The sequence below is a fragment of the Ailuropoda melanoleuca genome, chromosome 6 (assembly GCF_002007445.2).
Source record: "Ailuropoda melanoleuca isolate Jingjing chromosome 6, ASM200744v2, whole genome shotgun sequence".
NCBI lineage: Eukaryota > Metazoa > Chordata > Mammalia > Carnivora > Ursidae > Ailuropoda > Ailuropoda melanoleuca.
The window spans coordinates 122,039,603-122,045,557 of record NC_048223.1 but is presented as its reverse complement, the minus strand read 5'-3'; the positions used below and the strand labels follow the sequence as shown (position 1 = coordinate 122,045,557).

Below are 5,955 nucleotides of genomic sequence, written 5' to 3'. Positions count from 1 at the left end.
GGAAGGCCTTGGGAGGGACCCTCTGGGTCTTCCTGAAGTAAGACAAGTAGAGATGGCAGTTTGGCAACGGGGGTGCCCTGGTTTGTGGTTCCGCTGGTGAGACCTCAGCGTGCTTCTCGAGGTCAGTCAGGCTTCCTCCGCTGTTAGCAACAGAAGTTCCGACTGTCGTAAGCAGAGAAGGAATGTTCTGGAAGGATACCAGATAGCTTGCAGATGGGATGGCATAGCGGGAACGCTGCTCAGGCTCCCAAATCTGGAAAGAAAGCTCCGAGTGCCCTGGCTCAGGCCACCTGGCCACCCTTGACTGGCAGCCCCACCGAGACAGGATCTCACTGCTTGGGCTGTTTCCCCAGGTCAGAGTCTGCCAGGCTTCTCACAAGGAGGGGCAGGCGAGTCCCCGCGCCCGGTGCAGGACACTCACTGGCCCCGGGACGGCAGGGCTGGGTGCTGGCACTCCTTCCTGCTGACATCTGGTTTCCTCAGGTCTGGGACCAATCATGGGAGAAAAGTCCAGTGTGCACTCACAAGGCTGGCTTGGGTGTCACAAAATGACAGCTGTGTCATCCCCCGTGAGGAGAAGGAAGCTCCTGGGGGTGGGGGCTGAGAGCAGCTCTGGAGTCCTGGGTCCCTGAGAGGGTCGGTCTGTCCGGCTGTGAGGCCTTCTCCAGGCACCTGAGCTCATGCTTCCAGGGGCAGGCCCGGGAAGCCACCTCTCCTGCTCCCTCCGTCTTGCCCTCTTCGTCTCTGGGCCGTGAGGCCTGGGCTGCCAGCAGCAGAGCCGTCCCCAGTCGTGTCCTTGTTTCCATAGCTGCTCACACGGGGCCTGTTTATCGACAACAGCATTTATCTCTCAGTCGATAAGCTCTGCGTGCCTCCGTCCCACCTGCTCCATGTCCGGCAGGATACCGGCAGCCAATTGCCCAACCTCGCTGAGCGGTGGGGTTGCTGACGCTGTTTCACAGGCATATTGTGAGCATTTCAGGAGAAACGTCCCCATGACTCCAGTGTAGCTGGACGTGAGCCCTATGTCGGCACGCTGGCCCACGGAGAGCACGCCAGTGCACGCTAGACTCCAGAAGTGTTGAGAAAGATGTTTACGAGGGCTTATTGGGGTCAGGCACGATTACACAAGGGGAAGTTGGTCCAGTAGGACAGAGCTTCCCCAAACTCCCACTCCAGCCATTCTCTCTGCAAACCCCTCACCTTCCCTCTCCAGGCACCTGCCCATCAAATGAAACGATTTCTTTTTTCTTTTTTAAGAGATTTTATTTATGTCTTTAAAGAGAGAGAGAGCACGAGCAGGAGGAGGGGCAGAGGGAGAAGCAGACTCCCTGCTGAGCAGGGATCCCAATGCGGGGCTTGATCCCATTATGACCTGAGCCGAAGACAGATCCTTAACCAACTGAGCCTCCCAGGCACCCTCAAGCTAAGCACTCTTGCTTCCTCTTTTCTTCTTCCATTTGTATTTCCTCCTGAAGTTGTCGGAACCCTACAAAGGATTCCTCTTCCTTGTTGGATGAGGAAGGGGTTCTTGGAAGCGTTTGTGATTCTATTTCATTTCTTCTTGGTCACATATGTGACGTTCCCCAGCGGTACGTGGTCTCCTGTGCCGGCTGTGAAATCAATAGCCCATCCTGGTTCCCAGATCAAGGGGCCCCTTCCCCCCTGGGGAGAGGGACTGCTGCGGAGGCAGAAGCTCGGGGCTGCTCAGAAGGTGCTGGCTCTCGGAGCCCAGCTGCCCTCTGCATGTGAGCGTCCCCGCTGGGGCTGGAGTCTCTGCCCGACCTGGAGATTGTATGGCGTTGGGTCTTCCTTGTGCCCACACAGCCCGGCGAGAACCAGAGCTCATCATGCTTGAAGTACACGTTTCTAGTCCAGTGCATTTTGGAGAGTACATCGATACCAAGTGGGACTGCGATCTGATCAGGCCTCTGTCTAGGGCCTTCGCTGGCTCCCCAGCACTGTCACGGCAAAGGCCCGCCTCTTTGGGACAACATCTAGTGCCTACTGGTCTGGGCCGTGCGCTCACCTCTCAGCTGCCCTCAGCAGGTTCCTTGCATGTACTGCTGTCTGTCTGCAACAATCTTACCAGGCCTCCCTTCTCTCCTTGGGCTGGCTGTGACCCATACTCCAGGCTCCGCTTCCTGTCCTCAGCCTCCTATCACCCTGCTTGGGAACGGAAGGCCCCTCCCAGTGTCAAGGACACCTGTCCGACCCCAGCAACACACTCCTTGGCCTGGCTCAAAATCACCCGCTTTCTTCTCTGGAGTCCTCCCACCAGAGTCTGAGCTCTGGGAGGGCAGGGAGTGCGCCTGTCTTTCTACCCTTGTGTCGCCAATTCCTGGTATGTGGTGGGGACTCCGTACGAGGCTCAACAGAGCGAGCGAATGTTTTGTTAAGACGCCTCACTTTTAAGCAAAGAAAGTCTCTGTTCTGGTTCAAATGGATTCACTAGATGTTCACCTTTTACATGATGTCATCATGGGCTTTAAGTCAATTTAAAGAAAAATAATAAACATTTTGTTTTTGGTTCTTGGTTAAACATAAAATTGGGTTTGCCGAGTTTTTGGAATCCTGGTTTTGTCTGCTTTCTGTGAAAAGTAAAGCTTCTCAGTCAAATTAATGATTTGTTCATGAAAAAAAACCCTCACAGCCAGCGGTTTGATTAAATTAAATTCCCCCACCTCATCCCCTGCCCCTGCCCCAGATCTGGGGATCCCCGGTGAGAGATTCCTGCAGGGGCCGGCCGACATCAGCGCAGGCCCGGAGTGCGGGGCGAAGAACTCCCTGTGCCCACTCCAATTTCTGTTTCTACTTTCAGATGATTTAATGCTCAGAGGGAAAGTGCTTTGAAAAGAACCCCAACCGCCCCCCCAGCCCTTCAGCAGGTTAGTTTAGCTTAGTAATTAGCAATCACAATATGAGCTGGGATAATTATCCCCAAAAGTCAAAAGAAAAACACAGATGTTTTTAAAGCTGCACAGTTGAGATTTTGCCTTTCGATTGTAATAATTTAGCATGTGAAATGAATTAGACGCCGGCTTTTCCTGGGACTTAATTTCCAAGGTAGGTAAGGAAAGCCCTGCTGTTTTTGAAAGGTATGGTCTTGGATGGAGGTGGGGGCTGCAGCTGGGGTTCGGGGCTGGGGGGGGGCACATACAAGCATGACAATTTTCAAAATCGAGAAAGAAGCAAGAGAGGCCAGATTGAATACATTAATGAGTTTTGTCCTCCTGGGATTTGAGTGAAAGCTTTCTCATAACTGAAAACTTGTGAGATGTTCCTCTGTGTGGAATACAAAAGTACAGGTGTGCGCCCGTGGCCTGGCATGGCTGGGATGTGCCCGCACAGAGGTCAAGAGCGAAATGGGTCTGGACAAAGGAATCTGTAGCCCCAGTCAGCTCTGAAAAGGCCTGGAAGCTGCTCTGGACTCCAGATCTTTCCCTCGATTGCCGCTCCCATGTATCATGATTTCTTGCTACCTATGGGAGGGTATTTCTCAGAAGCATCCTCAGCAAAACAAACAAGCCAATCTTGTTTTTGGAAATGGATAAACGGATCAGCTCCTTGGGAAAATAGAGACAGCCTGGCCAAAGTGGGCCCCTTCCTATGGGCTCCACACGTGCCACTTTGCAGGGCCTTGGGGAAGTTTTACTCCCCTGAGGAAGCAGAACTGGGCACTGGCCTAGGGTCAAGGCCCTTGGGTTTGGGTTTCAGTTGTTACGGACTCTGGTTTTTTTTTTTTTTTGCAGGGTAGACCGTGTCCCCTTTCAGGGACTTGGTTCCTTCAACTAGGAAGTAAAGGTTGGTTTTGAAAATCACTATTGTCCAAATTGTGTTCTGCAGAAGTGTAGCGCTAAGAGATGTTTAAAAAAACAAAAAACAGAAGAAGAAAAGGAAAGTTGCTGGTGGAGACACCTTTCCCCTAGGGCAATGGTTCTCAGCCCCCCAGGGGGACATCTGGCAACGTCTGAGACATTGTTTGGTTGCCATAAATTGGAGTGAGGGTTGTGTAGGTCGAGGCCAGCGGCGCTGCTCAGGTCCCACATGCTCAGAACAGCCCCACCACAGAGACTTCTCCAGCCCCAACGTCCACAGTGCTGAGGTGGGAAACGGCTGCCTTCGGGGCCCAGAACCTATTTGAATATGAAAGATGAAGAGCCTCAAAGGGATCGTTTTAATTTTCCAGCCAGAATTTCAGGAATTTATGTGTGGGCAGGATCCCTTGTGCTTGCCCACCTAGCACTGACCTTGATAGTCCTCAGGACCCGCTCCAGGAAGTACGGAGCTCTATGTTGGCTAAGGTTTCCCCTGGCTCTGGCCATCTTGGACGTATATCCAACGAGCAGAACTTCCACGAATGATGCCGGGGCTGCTTCTTACCCCTGTCTGGGGTGGGGCATCGTTCAGAGGGAGTCCTCAGGAATCGCCACGGAGGTAAATCAAAGCTGGGCTCAGCATAGCTTCTCTGAAGCAAAGCTTGAAATAGAGATGCTCATTTGAGTGGTTTATTGGAAAGGAGCTCTCAGGAGAAGAGTGCAGGAAGCGGCCGGGGCAGGGGAAGGAGCTAAGCGAGGATGTGGTCTCTGCTGGCGACTTGCTTCCGCCTGATCCTGCAGCGGTGGGGGGGAGCTCTGGCACATGAATCGTGTCCAGGTTTGGGGCGACCTGGAGTCAGGAGGCCGGGCTCTTGTTCACTCCGTGGAGTGCCTCCAACATCGGCCTTGGTCTATGGGGGGGCATGGCCCCACAGGCAAAGGTCAGTTCTTGGAGAAGGGGGGAGGCTGTGCATTGTGACCAGTCACCCCTCACCCCTTCCAGGGCTGACTGCACGGGCAGGTGGGGCAGCACGAAGTGAGGCCCCACCAGCACCGAGCTCTGTGTGGCGTCACCCAGACATGCTTAGGACCCTTGAAGCAGGAAGCCCTTCAGGCTGGAAAAAAATATGATCTGTGCTTAAACAGCCTGCCTTTGCCACTCTCTTAAAACTGGAGAGGGATTTGGGGGTTAATCACACTGGCACGCCACTAAATCAAAGTTCCCTTCTGAAACTCAGTTACAGTGATGGAGAGATGTCAGCGGCGGGGGGGAGGTGGTGTCAGTTTTTCCCTCTTCTTTGAGCCAAATATTTGGGCTTTTGAAATTTCTCTTCCCGGGCATTCCAGGCATGTCTGGATGGTTGCTGAAAATCATGGGGGTCCACAGGAGTGGGATGGCTGCTGGGGAAGACTGTAGAACGAGAACCAGCCTCCCGCGCACCAGCCACCTGGGGGGCACCCACCTAGGCCAGGCCCTAAGCCAGAGGTGGTCTCGGAGGAAGAGCGTACTGTTCCGAGCGGCCCAAGGCCACACAGCTGCGAGGTGCCGAGGAACCGGGACCGGATTCCAGCCTTCTCTTTGCGCTGCGGCTCACAGGGGCCACGTGTCCTCTGCAGAACGGTGGGGGCTGGGCTGGGGATGCAGGAAACAAGGGTGAAGGACGCAAGATGCAATTATTTCATGAGCTTCCTATTTGAAAACAAGTGGCTTCAAGTCGATGCCCGTGGGGCACCCTGGCCCACATCCCCGCTTCTTCCGATGCATCATTTCACGGTGTTGGTGGCTGCCACCACCCGCGAGAGTCACAGCCTTAGAAGGGAGGAGGCTCGTCTGGGGCTGGCTTGAGAGGCAGCCGCGTCTCGTGGGAGGACATCAGACTTGGCATATAGATGCTATGGAATTTCGAACAGCGGCATGGTATTTCCTCATAACGGACTTACTCTCATTTTCATGAGCCGTGATTTATCGTCGGACACTTTGGGTGTTTTTTCCAGGCTTTTCAATATTATAAGTAACAACTCAGTGAATACCTTTGTATACTCAGCTCTGCCTCCAACTTGACTAATTCCCTTGGGAGATGGTCTTAAAATACTTAATGGGTCAAATTTACTCACATCTTAAAGTCCTCTGTACACA

At 53.5% G+C, this 5,955-nt stretch overlaps 1 long non-coding RNA gene across 2 annotated transcripts; it reads right to left on the bottom strand.

Moving 5' to 3' along the window:
- Positions 1 to 1,138: 1,138 nt before the first annotated feature.
- On the bottom strand, positions 1,139 to 5,605 carry LOC105241122. 2 transcript variants are annotated; one of them, XR_860166.2, is made up of 3 exons: positions 5,061 to 5,586; positions 4,251 to 4,729; positions 1,139 to 2,591 (listed from the first exon to the last, which is right to left on the bottom strand). It is a non-coding gene; the product is annotated as an uncharacterized LOC105241122 (long non-coding RNA). The 2 variants fall into 2 exon arrangements; XR_002144242.2 differs by lacking the exon at positions 1,139 to 2,591 and having other exon boundaries at positions 3,734 to 4,729; positions 5,061 to 5,605.
- Between the last annotated feature and the right edge of the window lie 350 nt (positions 5,606 to 5,955).